At 43.8% G+C, this 22242-nt stretch overlaps 1 protein-coding gene across 1 annotated transcript in view; it reads right to left on the bottom strand.

Moving 5' to 3' along the window:
• Positions 1-15646, bottom strand: part of LOC112262230 (synaptosomal-associated protein 25-B-like) — a 72157-nt gene extending 56511 nt beyond the window's left edge. Inside the window, exon 1 of the mRNA XM_042330223.1 lies at positions 15540-15646. The gene's annotated coding sequence lies outside the window, so the exon portion shown is untranslated. The remainder of the gene's footprint in view (positions 1-15539) is intronic.
• Positions 15647-22242: the final 6596 nt, after the last annotated feature.

Here is a 22242-nt window from a genome sequence, read left to right as displayed (position 1 = left end):
GTCTTGACATGGCACAAGTGGGAGGGGCCTTTCCTCTTTATTCTCTATTGATCCTCAAGCATGGAGGCTGATGACATCACAAATGCCCTCCCGCTTTGGGCTGGACGTGTCAATGTGTAGTTCATGCATGCATAATCTATGAGTAAAATTACTGTTTTTTTACCTCAATTAGCCATGAAATCTGCAGCTGTGCTGCGCCATATTTCTCTACATTTTCTCCCATCTGGCAGCTGTGCTGCATATTTTCTCACCCACCTAGCAATTTGTGTTCTAGCCAATGCCTAGTTTGCTACTTCTGGGGAACTCTTTTGGATCGTGAGCGCTACTTTCAGAACTACTGGCTAAAAAGTACACAAAAGTACCAGAGAATCTCTTTAATGGTGGGTAATTGATTCCTGGTAACAGTCAGTAGATTTGGATCATTACCATGCATCTGTTGGTCAATTTCCTCAACAAATGAGCAGGTCTATATAATTATCAAACATACATTAGTAATGGAAGGAAACACAGACTCTTTGTTTAAGTATTAAAATACTCCTTTAGTAAAAACAATTGTAGGCAGAAGTTGGTACAGAGTACAGTATAACAATATATAATAGTTCTCCACAAGTTCTGCAAAATGTCTAAGACATCTTGTAACATCCTGTAACTCATACAGTCTCTCCCAGTCCTCAGTCCTGTGCGTGAGTTTCCATGGCAACAACATTTTAATACATCTGACCTCCTCCTGACAGAAGTAACCATCTTATCAGCAATTAAAAGTTCAGAAGTGGGTTTGACCAAAACTTGACCTTTCATCACAAGTATAGGGTCAAAACAAGGTGAACGAGCATAAGCATCTTCTGACAGCTGGCTGGTTAAATCAGGTCTTTGGCAGCCTTGTGTTCTCAGAAACCCAGATAACAACGGTGGGATCCAGACAGGAGGAGTCTGAATGTAGACGCCTTCTGATAGTGTCTGAAGGTCAGAACACTCAAAAACAGGTTTTAACACACACCCACACAGAGGTCTCCTGAAGAGGAGACCTTACAGTTCATCATAACACAATTGATCATAACCCTTTAAAGGTATAAGGCCTTGGTTTAACCCTCTTCATAACTAGTGTGTGTGTGTGTGTGTGTGTGTGTGTGTGTGTGTGTGTGTGTGTGTGTGTGTGTGTGTGTGTGTGTGTGGAACCCTGACAGATTGTGTAGACACGTGAAACATTATACAACCCACCCCGACAAACAACACAACTCACACACTCACAACACACTGTAACACCCTGCTAGCACCAACACACTGTAACCCACTGCTAGCACAAACACACTGTAACCCACTCTGCTAGCACAAACACACTGTAACCCACTGCTAGCACAAACCCTGTAACTGCTGACCCACTGTAACCCACTGCTAGCACAAACCACTGTAACCCACTGCTAGCGCCAACACACTGTAACACACTGTAACCCACTGCTAGCACCAACACACTATGTAACCCACTGCTAGCACACACACTGTAACAATGTAACCCACTGCTAGCACAACACACACTGTGACCCACTGCTAGCACCACACACACTATAACACTGCTGTAACCCTGCTAGCACCAACACACTATAACACACTGTAACCACTGCTGCTAGCACCAACACACTGTAACCCACTGCTAGCACCAACACACTGTAACACACTGCTAGCACCATTACACTGTAACACACTGTAACCCACTGTAACTAACCCACTGTAACACACTGTAACCACTGCTAGCACAAACACAATGTAACACACTGCTAGCACCAACACACTGTAACACACTGCTAGCGCCATTACACACTATAACACACTGTAACCCACTGGTAGCGCCAACACACACACTATAACACACTGTAACCCACTGCTAGCACCAACACACTGTAACACACTGCTAGCACCAACACACTATGTAACACTGCTAGCACCAACACACTGTACACACTGTAACCCACTGCTAGCACCAACACACTATAACACACTGTAAACACACTGTAACTGCTAGCACCAACACACTGTAACACACTGCTAGCACCACACACTGTAACACTGCTAGCACCATTACACTGTAACACACTGCTAGCACACACTGTAACCCACTGCTAGCAACACACTGTAACACACTGCTAGCACCATTACACTGTAACACACTGTAACGCCCAGCACACACTATAACTCGCTACTAGCACCAACACACTGTAACCACTGCTAACACACACAAACACTGCTAGTAACCACTGCTAGCACAAACACACTGTAACCCACTGCTAGTACCAACACACAATGTAACTGTAACTGCTAGCACAAACACACTGTAACCACTGCTAGCACCATCAACACTAATAACCCTGCTACCACCAACACACTATAACACACTGTAACCCACTGCTAGCACCAACACACTGTAACACACTGTAACCCACTGCTAACACAAACACACTGTAACCCACTGCTAACACAAACACACTGTAACCACTGCTAGCACAAACACTATAACACACTGTAACCCTGCTAGCATCAACACTATCACACTGTAACCCACTGCTAGCACAACACACTGTAACCCTGCTAACACTAACACACAACCACACTGTAACACACTGTAACCCACTGCTAGCACCAACACACTGTAGCACCACACTGTAACCCACTGCTAGCACCAACACTGTAATAACACACTGTAACCACTGCTAGCACCATTACAAACTGTAACCCACTGCCAACACCAACACACTGTAACCCACTGCTAGCACAAACACACTGTAACCCACTGCTAGCACAAACACACTGTAACCCACTGCTAGCACAAACACTGTAACCCACTGCTAGCACAAACACCACTGTAACCCACTGCTAGCGCCATCACACACTGCTAACCAGCACAATGTAAACACTGTAACCCACTGCTAGCACCATCACACAATAACACACTGTAACCCACTGCTAGCACCAACACAATGTAACCCACTGCTAGCACAAACACACTGTAACACACTGCTAGCACCAACACACTGTAACACACTGTAACCCACTGCTAGCACCAACACACTATAACACACTGTAACCCACTGCTAGCACCAACACACTGTAACCCACTGCTAGCACCAACACACTGTAACCCACTGCTAGCACAAACACACTGTAACCCACTGCTAGCACAAACACACTGTAACCCACTGCTAGCACAAACCCACTGTAACCCACCAGCACACTGTAACCCACTGCTAGCACCAACACACTGTAACACACTGTAACCCTGCTAGCACTAACACACTGTAACCCACTGCTAGCACCAACACACTGTAACCCACTGCTAGCACCAGCACACTGTAACCACTGCTAGTGCCAACACACTGTAACCCACTGCTAGCACCAACACACTATAACACACTGTAACCCACTGCTAGCACTAACACACTGTAACCCACTGCTAGCACCAACACACTGTAACCACTGCTATCACCAACACACTGTAACCCACTGCTAGTACCAACACACTGTAACCCACTGCTAGCACCAACACACTGTAACACACTGCTAGCACCAACACACTGTAACACACTGTAACTACTGCTAGCACTAACACACTGTAACCCACTGCTAGCACCAACACACTGTAACACACTGCTAGCACCAGCACACTGCTAACCCACTGCTAGTGCCAACACACTGTAACCCACTGCTAGCACCACCACACTGTAACCCACTGTAACAAACTGTAACCCACTGCTAGCGCCAACACACTGTAACCCACTGCTAGCACCAACACACTGTAACACACTGTAACAAACTGTAACCCACTGCTAGCGCCAACACACTGTAACCCACTGCTAGCACCAACACACTGTAACCCACTGCTAGTGCCAACACACTGTAACCCACTGCTAGTGCCAACACACTGTAACCCACTGCTAGTGCCAACACACTGTAACCCACTGCTAGCACCAACACACTGTAACACACTGTGACCCACTGCTAGCGCCAACACACTGTAACCCACTGCTGGCACCAACACACTGTAACCCACTGCTAGCACCAAACACACTGTAACCCACTGCTAGTACCAACACACTGTAACCCACTGCTAGCACCAACACATTGTAACACACTGCTAGCACCAACACACTGTAACACACTGCTAGCACCAGCACACTGTAACCCACTGCCAGCACCAGCACACTGTAACCCACTGCTAGCACGAGCACACTGTAACCCACTGCTAGTGCCAACACACTGTAACCCACTGCTAGCACAAACACACTGTAACACACTGCTAGCACCAGCACTCTGTAACCCACTGCTAGTGCCAACACACTGTAACACACTGTAACCCACTGCTAACACCAACACACTGTAACACACTGTAACCCACTGCTAGCACCAACACACTGTAACCCACTGCTAGCACCAACACACTGTAACACATTGTAACCCACTGCTAGCGCTAACACACTGTAACCCACTGCTAGTAACAACACACTGTAACCCACTGCTAGTACCAGCACACTGTAACCCACTGCTAGTGCCAACACACTGTAACCCACTGCTAGCACCAACACACTGTAACACACTGTGACCCACTGCTAGCGCTAACACACTGTAACCCACTGCTATCACCAACACACTGTAACCCACTGCTAGTACCAACACACTGTAACCACTGCTAGCACCAACACACTGTAACACACTGCTAGCACCAACACACTGCAACACACTGTAACCCACTGCTAGTGCTAACATACTGTAACCCACTGCTAGCACCAACACACTGTAACACACTGCTAGCACCAGCACACTGTTACCCACTGCCAGCACCAGCACACTGTAACCCACTGCTAGCACCAGCACACTGTAACCCACTGCTCGTGCCAACACACTGTAACCCACTGCTAGCACAAACACACTGTAACACACTGCTAGCACCAGCACACTGTAACCCACTGCTAGTGCTAACATACTGTAACCCACTGCTAGTGCTAACATACTGTAACCCACTGCTAGTGCTCACATCATGGAATATTACGGATCCTTGTTGAGACACTGAAGCAAATCGGGACAGAAACCTGCTCTGAAGAGCAGGGAAGAGTTCCTCAGTAATCAGAGATTCTACAGAAAACTGTCAGCTAGGTTCTGTATTAGTAACAGACACAGAGGCAATATCTGAATATAATTAGCCTTCAAACATGTTCACCACGGTGATGCCACTTTCCTTATTATACAACTGTTAGTGTGTACATGTGCATGATTTTGTGTGTGTACATGCATGCGGGTAGTGGTACGGCCTGTGATGGCAACGCAGTATTCAGGAGATTCGAAGCAATCATCTTTCCCAGAGGGGATTATGGGACTAAAGCCAGAGCGTCCCATTCGGAGAGGATAAAACCTACAGTATTAATCTAGTGGAATAGGCCTGTTCACAGCCCCTCCCCCTTTCTCTCCCTCCCTCCACCCCCACGCCTCCTCACCATTACCAGGCAGAGCACCCACCCACACCCTCCCTCCACCCCCACGCCTCCTCACCATTACCAAGCAGAGCACCCACAGACCCACCCACCCACCCCCCACCCGCCCTCCACCAACCCCCACGCCTCCGCACCATTACCAGGCAGATAGCAGACAGAACACCCATCTCATACACTTGCATAACACATAGTCTCTCTTTCACTTTTCAGTGAAGTTAGGAACCAATATACACAGGCAGTTAGAAAAGCTAAGGCTTTTTCAAGCAGAAATGTTCCTCCTGTAGCACTAAGTTCTGGGACACTGTAAAGTCCACCTCCTCCCAGCTGCCCACTGCACTGAGGCTAGGAAAAACGGTCACCACCGATAAATCCACTATAATTGAGAATTTAAATAAGCATTTTTCTACGGCTGACCATGCTTTCCACCTGGCCACCCCTACCCCAGTCAACAGCCCTGCACCCTCCATAGCAACTCGCCCAAGCCTCCTCCTGCCCGCATCTGCCTGCCCGTCCAGCATCACTACTCTGGACGGTACTGACTTAGAATATGTGGACAACTACAAATACCTAGGTGTCTGGTTAGACTGTAAACTCTCCTTCAGACTCACATTAAGCATCTCTAATCCAAAATTAAATCTAGAATTGGCTTCCTATTTCGCAACAAAGCATCCTTTACTCATGCTGCCAAACATGCCTCGTAAAACTGACTATCCTACTGATCCTCGACTTCGGCAATGTCATTTACAAAATAGCCTCCAACACTCTACTCAACAAATTGGATGCAGTCTATCACAGTGCCATCCGTTTTGTCACCAAAGCCCCATATACTACCCACCACTGCGACATGTATGCTCTCGATGGCTAGCCCTCGCTACTCGTCGCCAAACCCACTGGCTCCAGGTCATCTACAAGTCTCTGCTAGGTAAAGTCCCGCCTTATCTCAGCTCACTGGTCACCATAGCAGCACCCACCTGTAGCACGCACTCCAGCAGGTATATCTCACTGGTCATCCCCAAAGCCAATTCCTACTTTGGACACCTTTCCTTCAGTTCTCTGCTGCCAATGACTGGAACGAACTGCAAAAATCCCTGAAGCTGGAGACACATATCTCCCTCACTAGCTTTAAGCACCAGTTGTCAGAGCAGCTCACAGATCACTGCACCTGTACATAGCCCATATGTAAATAGCCCATCCAACTACCTCATCCCCATACTGTATTTATTTATTTATCTTGCTCCTTTGCACTCCAGTATCTCTAAATGCACATTCATCTTCTGCACATCTACTATTCCAGTGTTTAATTGCTAGATTGTAATTACTTCGCAACCATGGCCTATTTATTGCCTTACCTCCCTTATGTTACCTCATTTGCACACATTGTTTATAGACTTTTTCTACTGTATTATTGACTGTAAGTTTGTTTATTCCATGTGTAACTCTGTTGTTGTATGTGTCGAACTGCTGTGCTTTATCTTGGCCAGGTCGCAGTTGTAAATGAGAACTTGTTCTCAACTAGCCTACCTAGTTAAATAAAGGTGAAATAAAAAATAAATAAATACCCATCCTCCACAGAGCTCTATGTTGTTCATACCCATCCTCCACAGAGCTCTATGTTGTTCATACCCATCCTCCACAGAGCTCTATGCTGTTCATACCCATCCTCCATAGAGCTCTATGTTGTTCATACCCATCCTCCACAGAGCTCTATGTTGTTCACACCCATCCTCCACAGAGCTGTAAACATGGCTATCCTCCACAGAGCTCTATGCTGTTCATACCCATTCTCCACAGAGCTGTAAACATACCTATCCTCCTCCACAGAGCTGTAAACATATATCCTCCACAGAGCTGTCCTCCACAGAGCTCTATGCTGTTCATACCCATCCTCCACAGAGCTGTAAACATACCTATCCTCCACAGAGCTGTAAACATACCTATCCTCCACAGAGCTGTAAACATACCTATCCTCCACAGAGCTGTAAACATACCTATCCTCCACAGAGCTCTATGTTGTTCAGTATCCTCCACAGAGCTCTATGTTGTTCATACCTATCCTCCACAGAGCTGTAAACATACCTATCCTCCACAGAGCTGTAAACATCCTCCACAGAGCTGTAAACATACCTCCTCCACAGATCTATCCTCTCCACAGAGCTCTAGTTGTAAACATACCTATCCTCCACAGAGCTGTAAACATACCTATCCTCCACAGAGCTGTAATACATACCTATCCTCCACAGAGCTGTAAACATACCTATCCTCCACAGAGCTGTAAACATACCTATCCTCCACAGAGCTGTCTACCTATCCTCCACAGAGTGTCATACCTATCCTCCACAGAGCTCTATGTTGTTCATACCTATCCTCCACAGAGCTGTAAACATACCTATCCTCCACAGAGCTGTATACATACCTATCCTCCACAGAGCTGTACATACCATACCTATCCTCCACAGAGCTGTAAACATACCTATCCTCCACAGAGCTGTATACATACCTATCCTCCACAGAGCTGTAAACATCCTCCACCTATCCTCCACAGAGCTGTATACATACCTATCCTCCACAGAGCTGTAGCTGTAAACATACCTATCCTCCACAGAGCTCTGCTGTTGTTCCTCCACAGAGCTCTGTTGTTCATACCTATCCTCCACAGAGCTCTATGTTGTTCATACCTATCCTCCACAGAGCTGTAAACATACAGTGGCAAGAAAAAGTATGTGAACCTTTTTTAAATACCTGGATTTCTGCATAAATTTGTCATAAAATTTGATCTTATCTTCATCTAGGTCCCAACAATAGACAAACACAGTCTGCTTAAACTAATAACACACAAACAATTATATGTTTTCATGTCTTTATTGAACACACTGTGTAAACAGTCACAGAGCAGGGTGGTAAAAGTATGTGAACCCTTGGATTTAATAACTGGTTGACCCTCCTTTGGCAGCAATAACCTCAACCAAACGTTTTCTGTAGTTATGGATCAGACCTGCACAACGGTCAGGAGGAATTTTGGACAATTCCTCTTTACAAAACTGTTTCAGTTCAGCAATATTCTTGGGATGTAGGGTGTGAACTGCTCTCTTGAGGTCAGGACTCTGACTGGGCCACTCCAGAAGGTGTATTTTCTTCTGTTGAAGCCATTCTGTTGTTGATTTACTTCTGTGTTTTGGGTCGTTGTCCTGTTGCATCAATCAACTTCTGTTGAGCTTCAATTGGCGGAGAGAGAGCCTAACATTCTCCTGCAAAATGTCTTGATAAACTTTGGAATTCATTTTTGCGTCGATGATAGCAAGCTGTCCAGGCCCTGAGGCAGCAAAGCAACCCCAAACCATGATGCTCCCTCCACCATTCTTTACAGTTGGGATTAGGTTTTGATGTTGGTGTGTTGTGCCTTTTTTCTCCACACATGGTGTTGTGTGTTCCTTCCAAACAACTCAACTGTAGTTTCATTTGTCCACAGAATATTTTGCCTGTAGCGCTGTGGAACATCCAGGTGCACTTTTGCAAACTTCAGATGTGCAGCAATGGTTTTTTTCGGACAGCAGTGGCTTCTTCCGTGGTGTCCTCCCATGAACACCATTCCTGTTTAGGGTTTTACGTATTGTAGACTAGTCAACAGAGATGTTACCATGTTCCAGAGATTTCTGAAAGTCTTCAGCTGATACTCTAAGATTCTTCTTAACCTCATTGAACATTCTCCTCTGGGCTCTTGCAGTGATTTTGCAGGATGGCCACTCCTAGGGAGAGTAGCAACAGTGCTGAACTTTCTCCATTTATAGACAATTTGTCTTACCGTGGACTGATGAGCATCAAGACTTTTAGAGATACTTTTGTAACCCTTTCCAGCTTTATACAAGTCAACCATTCTAAATCTTAGGTCTTCTGAGATCTGTTTTGTTCGAGGCATGGTTCACATCAGGCAATGCTTCTTGTGATTAGCAAACTCAAATTTAGTGAGTGTTTTTTATAGGGCAGGGCAGCTCAGCTCTAACCAACATCTCCAATCTCGTCTCATTGATTGGACTCCAGGTTAGCTGACTCCTGACTCCAATGAGCTTTTGGAGAAGTCATTAGCCTAGGGGTTCACAAACTTTTTTCAACCTACACTGTGAATGTTTAAATGATGTATTCAATATAGACAAGAAAAATACAATAATTTGTGTGTTATTAGTTTAAGCACACTTTGTTTGTCTATTGTTGTGACTTAGATGAAGATCAGATCAAATTTGATGACCAATTTATGCAGAAATCCAGGTAATTCCAAAGGGTTCACATACTTTTTCTTGCCACTGTACACATCTTCCACAGAGCTGTAAACATGCTCATTCTCCACAGAGCTGTGCTGTTCATATCCATCCTCCACAGAGCTGCTGTTCATATCCATCCTCCACAGAGCTGTGTTGTTCATATCCATCCTCCACAGCGCTGTAAATATACCCATCCTCCACAGAGCTGTAAACATACCTTGCTCTGTGGTGACTTCAAAGTGACAGGACTCCTGTGCCCAGATGTGCAACGTGCCTCTGCTCTACTGTAAAGGCGTCTGAAAGCTTCCCAGCCGAAACAGTTCGGAAGAGATTGTGCATCTATGATGATGACATTTTGTGATGTTTTGGTCTTCGGTGAGGGTTTTTTCAGCTGTTCAGGCACACAACATTTTTTTCTGGAGGCAAGCCGAAGTTCGGGGGCCGATGTCTACGCTACCTTCGTCGATAATTGGTCAACAGTAGAGGTTCTTCAATAAAGTCTTTGTTGTCATTCAACGAGAGACAACTCGTTTTTCATTTAAAAAAAACATTAGTTAGATGTAAAATTGTGGGACTAAGATCTCCTTAGAAAAAACTTCAAAATTAATTGACAGATTTCTTGAGTTATCTTAGATTCATTCTGACTATTTTGAGGAAGTGTATATTGGCTAAGGCGTCTCAAAATGGACAAACAGTACTAGTCGCCGCTTTTTTCTCGTTTATCAAGTGAAGGTTTTTTAAGGGTGTATGCGAGCACACTTAGCTGAGTTCTGCTAGCATGCTGACACCTTAACTCCCAGCCACACAGATGGTGGATTCATTAGGAACACTGTCTAGGCTGGGGCAGTTGTGTCTATGTTAGTTAGTTAGTGAGTTAGTTAGTCTGACAGGCTCCACAGTTCTGATGGATGACAGTATCACCATGCCCAGCTTGCCCTTGCTTTGAGGTGACTTTGAGTGTGTGTTTGTGTGTGCATGCATCCGTGCGTGTCAGGGGGGGTTCGGGTTACTGCAAATATGCACTCTCATTCAGATCAAATAGGCATTCCCAGATCAGATTCCAAGAGGTTTCAGAAACGATCTGTATACAGTGTCATAGAACTATAGAACCGTCATAGAACTGATATGTATACAGTGTCATAGAACCGTCATAGAACTGATATGTATACAGTGTCATAGAACCATAGAACCGTCATAGAACCGATATGTATACAGTGTCATAGAACCATAGAACCGTCATAGAACCGCTATGTATACAGTGTCATAGAACCATAGAACCGTCATAGAACCGATATGTATACAGTGTCATAGAGCCATAGAACCGTCATAGAACCGCTATGTATACAGTGTCATAGAACCATAGAACCGTCATAGAACCGATATGTATACAGTGTCATAGAGCCATAGAACCGTCATAGAACCGATATGTATACAGTGTCAGAACCATAGAACCGTCATAGAACCGATATGTATACAGTGGCATAGAACCATAGAACCGTCATAGAACCGATATGTATACAGTGTCATAGAAGGGTACTAACGGCGTGGTATCTGCTTCAGGATACTTGTATTCATCATTATGCAAACACTGTATTGACGTGAACTAACTTCGCATCAATATAGTTACATGATGCCTCATAGACCGGTATTGGGAATGTTGACTCTTAATATGATGACTGGCAACACCCAAGATTCTGGACGTTTTTCCCGTTCAAGTATTTTTCTAAATGAAAAATCATTCGTAAAAATGTAAATTCAGATGATGAACATACTGTGTTTTTCATACTTTCATACTAGTCTGCACAAAGCCATTTGGATGTGAATTTATTCTGACCTATTTCTTACTAAATAAAAAATAAAAAAATAAATGTTTTATTGCCACATATACTGGATAGGCTCAGTGAAATGTGTTGTTTTACAGGGTCAGCCATAGTAGTATGGCACCCATGGAGCAAATTATGGTTAAGTGCCTTACTCAAGAGCACATTGACAGATTTTATCCTTGTCGGCTCAGGTATTCAAACCACTGACCTTTTGGTTACTGGGCCAACGCTCTAACCTGCTAAACTACCTGCCCACAGCCCAACAGCCTACACAGGGGTTTTCAAATCTTACCCTACGAAGTCCGGACTACTGCTGCTTTTCCGTTCTACTTGATAATTTATGGCACCCATCTGCTGTCCCTAGTCTAAGTCAGTCCCTGATTAGGGGAACAATTTTAAAAAGCAGTGGAACTGGCTTCCGGGTCCAGAGTTGAGTTTGAGAGCTATGAAGACATGATCAGTACAGTAGAACAGATATAATTCTCCTAACTCTGATATACTGTTAGTCATCAGTTGTCATGCAGGTGGAAGTCAACAACATCTCTCTTCTGCCGTGTACAGTAATTCGTGGATGACTCTTCCCCCTGAACTATACCCCCCACAGACCTAATTAAGGGGCTTTCACACCAAATGCTTGTGTCCCCCCCCCGTACTCTGGTGCGTTTCTCCCCTTAGTTCGGTTCGTCTGGACTGGTGTGAACATCATTCATACTCAGATGCTCACACTAAATGACGCACAGCCGTTTCAATTTGTCCCATGGTGCAGTTCGCTGCAGGTGAGAACGAGGTCCGGACCAAACACAGGAAAAGAACCAGGCGCACAATATTATTGGTTGTTTGACTGAAGAGGATGTGATGAAATGCACAAGGTATGTAATGAAATCACGTATGGTATGTGATGAAATCACGAGGTATGTATGTGATGAAATGCAAGAGGTATTGATGAAATTGATGAAATGCACAAGGTATGTGAGGAAATTCACGAGGTCTGTGAGGAAATGCACGAGGTATGTGAGGAAATGCACGAGGTCTGTGAGGAAATGCACGAGGTGCACGAGGTCTGTGAGGAAATGCACGAGGTATGTGAGGAAATTCACGAGGTATGTGAGGAAATGCATGAGGTATGTGATGAAATGCAAGAGGTATTGATGAAATGCACGAGGTATGTGAGGAAAATCACGAGGTATGTGAGGAAATTCACGAGGTCTGTGAGGAAATGCACGAGGTATGTGAGGAAATGCACAAGGTATGTGAGGAAAAATGCACAAGGTATGTGAGGAAATGCACGAGGTATGTGAGGAAATGCACAAGGTATGTGAGGAATGCACAAGGTATGTGAGGAAATGCACAAGGTCTGTGAGGGAATGCCCGAGGTATGTGAGGGAATGCCCGAGGTATGTGATGAAATTCCAGAGGTATGTGTTGAAATGCACGAGGTACGCAATGAAATGCACGAGGTATGTGAGTAGCAGTGCATTTATGAGCGCAGTCAATGCAGATTGGGGAAGACGGGTTTATAGTCCTATCAGGGATATAGACTACTGAATATAGACTATTCATGGTTAGGGAGATGGGGTTATAGTCCTATCAGGGATATAGACTACTGAATATAGACTATTCACATTGCAGTTAGAGCGGCTATTGTAAGCTGATCCTAGATCTGTTCATAAGGTCATATGTGGCTATTGTGCGGTTTCCTCCCACATGTTGTTGGAAGACAACCAATGGTTAAGGTTAGTATTTGGGGACAATAAGCTGATCCTAGATCTGTTCATAAGGTCATATTTTACATGGAGCCAGCCCTTAGGCTACCACTTTGGAAAACCACTCCATTCTGTGTGTTAGTGAGTGATCCTTATAGCCCAACTCAGCCACCAAGCCAACTACTGTTCTGTTCTGTTGTCACCCTGCTTGGCCGAACCCAGGCTCCCTAACCCTTATCACAGCCAGGGACAACAAGGAAAATACCAACACTCCACGTGTAAATACACTACTCATGTGAACAACTTCAACATACTGCTATGTAGCCTACACAGCATCTCAATAATGTGTCTGTCAGACGTTCCCTGCTTCCATTAAAACTAGAGCAGAGATAATCTAGTGCTCCTGTCTCATTATCCTGAGTTAGAACAGTGAATGGGAGAGATCGAGGTGAGTTGGTGAAGTTCTAGACACTCATCATTGAAGCGAATCAACTGGGAAATCAGTTTGGATGTCAGGCTACTGAAGTTCTGCCTACACACTGTACCCAAGGAAGATATGAGGGAACAGTATAAACGTCAGTCTGACAGACCCTGCTTCCAAATAAACTAGATCTATAGTGCAAAGATAGTCAAGTGCTTCAACATCATTATCCTAACTTTGCCCATTGAATAGAAGTGATCTGGGTGAGTCTCTGAAGCTCTCTTTGAGCAGCTTTCCTTCACCAATTGTTTGTCTGACTGGGTCAAGAGTGCCGGCTTCCTCTTCACGGGTCAAAACCCTGGAGAATAACATAGAATCCTGTGTATTAAAGCAGCAGCACTATACAGGCCAATGGTAGACCACACAGTCACTGATACAGAAACAAATACGTTTTGATCTGCCTACCTATTTATCCCATATACTCCCTTCCGCCATTGTACCCTTGAGCACGGCACTTTGCTCCAGGGGGCGTTGCTCGGCAGTGTGTCAGGTTGGGTACTATGACAGCAATAAATAAAGCATATCCATGCAAATGGACCAACAAAGCAAATATTGTATTGTATTCTAACTCAATGTGGATCCCTCTACCTCAGATTGAGCAGGTTGTCTCCCCTGACACATTTATACAGATCTAAATACCCAGAACTCCCAGGGTTAAAGCACTGGGCCTTGAGGCTCAATGTAAGCTATTAAGAAGTGTGAAGGAGGGATATCCCCTTGGCAGCGAATCTGGCAACCCCACCCACAGCTCCTCTCCCACCGGGAACTCTGCCTACACATAGTGTATTAGCTAGGCTATATCATAATCACGTCTTATCCCTGTGTTGGCTGACGGAACTGTGACTACTTTAATGTGTGGTTTAAGCTACACCTCTTTGAACCGAAGAAAGAGACACATGTTCACATCCAGCGACGCGAATGAGCTTTTGGCAGAGGCTGTAGGTGGGCACGAATAGCATGATACATCGCCATAGTCGCTTTGGCTTGAGAAATACTTGACATAACACAGCCACGTGTCTCAAAAAAAAACTGTCTTGACTTTTCGCTCCATAAAACCGAACATTTGAACCTAAATTATGACCAAAAAAAAGGTCAATGACAATATCGCAACATCTTACCAATTACGTTTAAACAGCGGGGAAACAACATTTGTTTCTCCGAGAAATACCTTAAGGAGCTACTGTATTGCCTTGTCGAGGCTACTGAATGACCCATTTCTGTGACAAATGATGAAGTCTAGCTTGCGAATGCCACAATTGGAGAACATCTCTCTTACTCTTTCAATGCTGACCTCTTAATACAAAACACGGAGTTTTTTCAAAACAAATTACACTGTTGAACTCTTTTTTTTTTACAGCGTTTCTACAAACAAACTTTAAAATCTCTCAACGTTTCTGTGTTGTTTTTGTCGGGATGTTGCCTGTTTGTAGAATGAGCGCCCCAGCGCTGTCCAGGGTTCTGAAACCGACCACACGTAACGCGCGCTCATTAGAACAGGTAACAGAGTCGGTAAGCGGCTTTATCACTGAGTTAAAACGGGACGTTTCCCGAAGCTAAATATTTACTCTGTCTTAAAAACAATATAATGTGAATTGATACCGACGTAAAAGTGAATTTATGTTGACCAAACTACAGAATACTGCATTGGAAGTGATTAAGATAGATTTTACAAACCTATATTTACAACCACATTGTTTAATATTTTCATCCGAAACTCGGCTCGGTCGTCAGACATAAACACTTATTTTAATTAATTGAATAACATAGCATTTATCTAAACTGAATTAAATCGTTCAGCAACCTACCTGAAGTTGTTTTTAGAGGACCGTTGTCGGTTCAGGACTGGAAAATATCAGCTTTTAGTTCCTACTGTCGCCTCGTTTCAAACGGACTGCCCTCTGAGGAATCTCACAGCCACGCCCCGCCCATTAATGCTATATGGGATCCTTGGGACGTCACTACCTAAACTCTAATTCTGACTTTAACCCCTACCATAAGCCTAACCACAACCCTTACATAACCCTAACCTTAACCCTTACCTGTACAATTTTAAATGTCAACTTCAATGGGGTGGCGTTAGAGTTGGGACATCCCAAGGATCCAATTTTAGATGCGAAATTTATTTTTTAAATTTTTTAATTTGACCTTTATTTAACCAGGTAGGCAAGTTGAGAACAAGTTCTCATTTACAATTGCGACCTGGCCAAGATAAAGCAAAGCAGTTTGACAGATACAACGACACAGAGTTACACATAGAGTAAAACAAACATACAGTCAATAATACAGTATAAACAAGTCTATATACAATGTGAGCAAATGATGTCAGAAGGGAGGTAAAGGCAAAAAAGGCCATGGTGGCAAAGTAAATACAATATAGCAAGTAAAACACTGGAATGGTAGTTTTGCAATGGAAGAATGTGCAAAGTAGAAATAAAAATAATGGGGTGCAAAGGAGCAAAATAAATAAATAAATAAAAATTAAATACAGTTGGGAAAGAGGTAGTTGTTTGGGCTAAATTATAGGTGGGCTATGTACAGGTGCAGTAATCTGTGAGCTGCTCTGACAGTTGGTGCTTAAAGCTAGTGAGGGAGATAAGTGTTTCCAGTTTCAGAGATTTTTGTAGTTCGTTCCAGTCATTGGCAGCAGAGAACTGGAAGGAGATGTATTTCCGTCGAATACCCGGAGGCAAATGCCACGTTCAGAACAACTGAGAACTTGGAAACGTCAGATTTCCGACTTCTGCGTGTTCAAGACAACTGAGTCCTCGGGGAAAAAAACTATCCTTGACTGAGAAAACTCGTTTTGAACGGTCATCCAACTCGAATTCCAACTCGCGATCTCGGGTCTCTTTCTAGATCTCCAACTTTCCGACCTGAATATCCCTGAAGTCATGACTTGACCTCATATTTTTCAGAATTCCAAGTTGTCTTGAACACACCATATGTGATTAATTTCAATTTGGGTGATTGGCTGAGGGATGTTGGGTGCGTGACGTCCCTCTTAGCCCTTACCAAAACACAAAAGGTGGCGGTCAATTTCTCTCGCCTCGAGCTGGTCGTCAGTAGATACCACAACCAGAAAGTCATAAACCAGGCCTATTTTTTTTACAATTGCTCTTCTTAAAATGTGATTTTTTCAACCTAAACCCATCCTTAACCACACTATTTTTTTTCTTCACAAATCTTTATGATATAGTCCATTTTGACTTTGTGGTAACTAGTGGAAACCGTTGGATCTGAGACCAGTAGCTTCAATCAATCAACTTTATTTCTAAAGCCCTTCTTACATCAGCTGATGTCACAAAGTGCTGTGCAGAAACCAAGCCTAAGATCCAAACAGCAAGCAATACAGGTGTAGAAGCACGTGGCTAGGAAAAACTGCCTAGAACCTAGGAAGAAACCTATTGAGGAACCAGGCTACGAGGGTGGCCAGTCCTCTTCTGGAGATCATAACAGAACATGGCCAAGATGTTCAAATCTTCATAGATGACCAGCCGGGTCATATAATAATAATCACAGTGGTTGTAGAGGGTGCAACAGGTCAGCACGTCAGGAGTAAATGTCAGTTGGCTTTTCATAGCCGATCATTCAGAGTATCTCTTCCGCTCCTGCTGTCTCTAGAGAGTTGAAAACAGCAGGTCTGGGACAAGGTAGCACGTCCGGTGAACAGGTTAGGGTTCCATAGCCGCAGACAGAACAGTTAAAACTGGAGCAGCAGCACGACCAGGTGGACTGGGGACAGCAAGGAGTCATCAGGCCAGATAGAGAGAGAGAGAGAGAGAGAGAGCATACTTAAATTCACACAGGACACTGGATAAGACAGGATAAATACTCCAGATATAACAGACTGACCCTAGTCCCCCGCCACCTGAACTATTGCAGCATAAACACTGGAGGCTGAGACAGGAAGGGCTGGGAAACACTGTGGCCCATCCGACGATACCCCCGGACAGGGCCAAACAGGCAGGGTATAACCCCACCCACTTTGCCAGGGTGCCAACCCGGACAGGAAGATCAAGTCAGTGACTCAACCCACTCAAGTGATGCACCCCTCCTAGGGACGGAATGGAAGAGCACCAGTAAGCCAGTGACTCAGCCCTGTAGTAGGGTTAGAGGCAGAGAATCGCAGTGGAAAGAGGGGAACCGGCCAGGCAGAGACATCAAGGGCGGTTCGTTGCTCCAGAGCCTTTCCGTTCACCTTCCCACTCCTGGGCCAGACTACACTCAATCATATGACCCACTGAAGAGATGAGTCTTCAATAAAGACTTAAAGGTCGAGACCGAGTTTGCGTCTCTCAGATGGGTAGGAAGACCATTCCATAAAAATGGAGCTCTATAGGAGAAAGCCCTGCCTCCAGCTGTTTGCTTAGAATTTCTATGGACAGTAAGGAGGCCTGTGTCTTGTGACCGTGGCGTACGTGTAGGTATGTACTGCAGGACCAAATCGGAAATATACAGTTGAAGTCGGAAGTTTACATACACTTAGGTTGGAGTCTTTAAAATGAGTTTTTCAACGACTCCACAAATTTCTTGTTAACAAACTATAGTTTGGGCAAGTCAGTTACAGACACATGATTTAACTTATAATTCACTGTATCACAATTCCAGTGGGTCAGAAGTTTATATACACTAAGTTGACTGTGCCTTTAAACAGCTTGGAAAATTCCAGAAAATGATGTCATGGCTATAAATGCTTCTGATAGGCTAATTGACATAATTTGAGTCAATTGGAGGTGTACCTGTGGATGCGTTTCAAGGCCTACCTTCAAATTCAGTGCCTCTTTGCTTGACATCCTGGGAAAATCAAAAGAAATCAGCCAAGACCTCAGAAAAAAATGGAACACCTCCACAAGTCTGGTTCATCCTTGGGAGCAATTTCCAAAAGCCTGAAGGTACCATGTTCATCTGTACACACAATAGTACGCAAGTATAAACACCATGGGACCACGCAGCCGTCACTCCGCTCAGAAAGGAGACACGTTCTGTCTCCTAGAGATGAACGTACTTTGGTGCGAAAAGTGCAAATCAATCCCAGAACAACGGCAAAGGACCTTGTGAAGATGCTGGAGGAAACAGGTACAAAAGTATCTATATCCACAGTAAAACGAGTCCAATATCGACGTAACCCGAAAGGCCGCTCAGCAAGGAAGAAGCCACTGCTCCAAAACCGCCATAAATATGCCAGACTACGGTTTGCAACTGCACATGGGGGGCAAAGATTGTACTTTTTGTTGAAATGTCCTCTGGTCTGATGAAACTAAAATATACTGTTTCGCCATAATGACCATCTTTATGTTTGGTGGAAAGAGGACTTCCAAAGTTGTGGCAAAATGGCTTAAAGACAACAAAGTCAAGGTATTGGAGTGGCCATCACAAAGCCCGACCTCAATCCTATAGAAACTTTGTGGGCAGAATTGAAATAGGGTGTGTGATCAAGGAGGCCTACAAACCTGACTCAGTTACACCAGCTCTGTCAGGAGGAATGGGCCAAAAATCACCCAACTTATTTTGGGAAGCTTGTGGAGGGCTACCCAAAATGTTTGACCGAAGATAAACAATTTAAAGGCAATGCTACCAAATACTAACTGAATGTTTGTAAACTTGTAACCCACTGGAAATGTGATGAAAGAAATAAAAGCTGAAATAAATAATTCTCTCTACTATTAATCTGACATTTCACATTCTTAAAATAAAGTGGTGATCCTAACTGACCTAAAACAGGGAATGTTTACTAGGATTAAATGTCAGGAATTGTGAAAAACAGAGTTAAAATTTATTTGGCTAAGGTGTATGTAAACTTCCGAAATCAACTGTATATAATTCTCATCAATCAGCCGCTCTCCTCTCCACAGCGCTCTCCTCTCCACTCCTCTCCACTCAGCCCTAGCCTTAACAGGAAGCCAGTGTAGGCAGGATAGCACTGGAGTAATATGATCACATTTTTTGGTTCTAGTCAGAATTCTAGCAGCCATGTTTAGCACTAACTGAAGTTAATTCAGTGCTTTATCCGGGTAGCCAGGAAGTTGAGCATTGCGGAAGTCTAACCTAGAAGTGACAAAATAATGGATTCATTTTTGGACAGAAAGTTTCTCATTTTTGCAATGTTACGTAGATGGGAAAAAATATGTCCTTGAAACAGTCTTGATATGTTCGTCAAAAGAGAGATCAGGGTCAAGAGTAACGCAGAGGTATTTCACAGTTCTTTTTGAGACGACTATGCAACCATCAAGATGAATTGTCAGATCCGACAGCAGATCTCTTTGTTACTTGGGACCTAGAACTAGCATCTATGTTTTGCCCGAGTTTAAAAGTAGAACATTTGCCACCATCCACTTCGTTATGTCTGAAACACAGGCTTCAGGGAGGGCAATTTTGGAGCTTCACCACGTTTCATTGAAATGTACAGCTGTGTGTCATCCGCGTAGCTGCGAACGTTAACATTATGCTTCCGAATGACATCACCAAGCGGTAAAATATATAGTGAAAACAATAGTGGTTCTAAAACGGAGCTTTGAGGAACACTGACATTTACAGTTGATTTGTCAGAGGACAAATCATCTACAGAGACAAACTGATATCTTTCCGACAGATAAGCTCTAAACCAGGCCAGAACTTGTCCGTGTAGACCAATTTAGGTTTCCAATCTCTCCAAAGAATGTGGTGAACAATGGTATCAAAAGCAGCACTAAGGTCTAGGAGCACGAGGACAGATGCAGTGCCTTGGTCTGACGCAATTAAAAGGTAATTTACCACCTTCACAAGTGCCGTCTCAGTGCAATGATGGTGTCTAAAACCAGACTGAATTATTTTGTATACATTGTTTGTCTTTAGGAAGGCAGTGAGTTGCTGCCTTCCTTTTCAAAACCCTTTGAGAGGAATGGAAGATTCGATATAGGCCAATAGTTTTTAAAATATTTTCTGGATCAAGGTTTGGCTTTTTGAGAGAGGCTTTATTACTTCCACTTTAAGTGAGTTTGGTCCACATCCGGTGGATAGAGAGCCATTTATTATGTTCAACATAGGAGGGCCAAGCACAGGAAGCAGCTCTTTCAGTAGTTTAGTTGGAATAGGTTCCAGTATGCAGCTTGAAGGTTTAGAGGTCATGATTATTTTCATCAATGTGTCAAGAGATATAGTATTAAAAAACTTGAGTGTCTCTCTTGATCCTAGGTCCTGGCAGAGTTGTACAGACTCGGGACAACTGAGCTTTGGAGGAAAACTCAGATTCAAAGAGGATACCATAATTTGCTTTCTAATGATCATGATCTTTTCGTTAAAGAAGTTCATGAATGTATCACTGCTGAAGTGAAAGCCATCCTCTCTTGGGGAATGCTTCTTTTTAGTTAACTTTGTGACAGTATCAAAAATACATTTGGATTGTTCTTATTTTCCTCAATTAAGTTGAAAAAATAGGATGATCGAGCAGCATTGAGGGCTCTTCGATACTGTACGGTACTGTGTTTCCAAGCTAGTCGGAAGACTTCCAGTTTGGTGTAGTGCGATTTTTGTTCCAATTTTCTGGAAGCTTGCTTCAGGGCTCAGGTATTTTCTGTATACCAGGGAGCTAGTTTCTTATGACAAATGTGTTTTGTTTTTAGGGGTGCAACTGCGTCTAGGGTATTACGCAAGGTTACATTTACATCCCCCGTTAGGTGGTTAACTGATTTTTGTACTCTGACGTCCTTGGGTAGGTGGAGGGAGTCTGGAAGGGCATCTAGGAATCTTTGGGTTGTCTGAGAATTTATAGCACGGCTTTTGATGATCCTTGGTTGGGGTCTGAGCAGATTATTTGTTGCGATTGCAAACATAATAAAATGGTGGTCTGATATTCCAGGATTATTCCAGGATTATGAGGAAAAACATTAAGATCCACAACATTTATTCCACGGGACAATACTAGGTCCAGAGTATGACTGTGGCAGTGAGTAGGTCCGTAGACATGTTGGACAAAACCCACTGAGTCGATGATGGCTCCGAAAGCCTTTTGGAGTGGGTCTGTGGACTTTTCCATGTGAACATTAAAGTCACCAAAAATGTGAATATTATCTGCCATCACTATAAAGTCCAATAGGATTTCAGGGAACTCAGCGAAGAATGCTATATATGGCCCAGGATGCCTGGAAACAGTAGCTATAAAAAGTGATTGAGTGTGCTCCATAGATTTCATGACTAGAAGCTCAAAAAACGAAAACGCAGTCGATTTTTTGTGGGGGAAATTGAAATTTGCTATTGTGAATGTTAACAACACCTCCGCCTTTGCGGGATGCGTGGGGGATGTGGTCACTAGTGTAACCAGGAGGTTGGGCCTCATTTAACACAGTCAATTCATCAGGCTTAGTAACCACCAACTTCAATGAAAATTAACATAAAATGTAAATACGAATGTGACATTCCTGCACCCAAATAACCTTAACCTAATTCTCCTAACTTGCTACGTTAATTCTCCTAACCTGCTGCTTAAATTCTCCTATCCTGCTACGAAAAGTCAAATCGGACATTCATTTGGCA

This window comes from Oncorhynchus tshawytscha, linkage group LG11, assembly GCF_018296145.1.
Source record: "Oncorhynchus tshawytscha isolate Ot180627B linkage group LG11, Otsh_v2.0, whole genome shotgun sequence".
Classification (NCBI taxonomy): Eukaryota; Metazoa; Chordata; class Actinopteri; order Salmoniformes; family Salmonidae; genus Oncorhynchus; species Oncorhynchus tshawytscha.
Note: the sequence above shows the minus strand (reverse complement) of the source record. Positions and strands in the feature narration are given on the sequence as shown.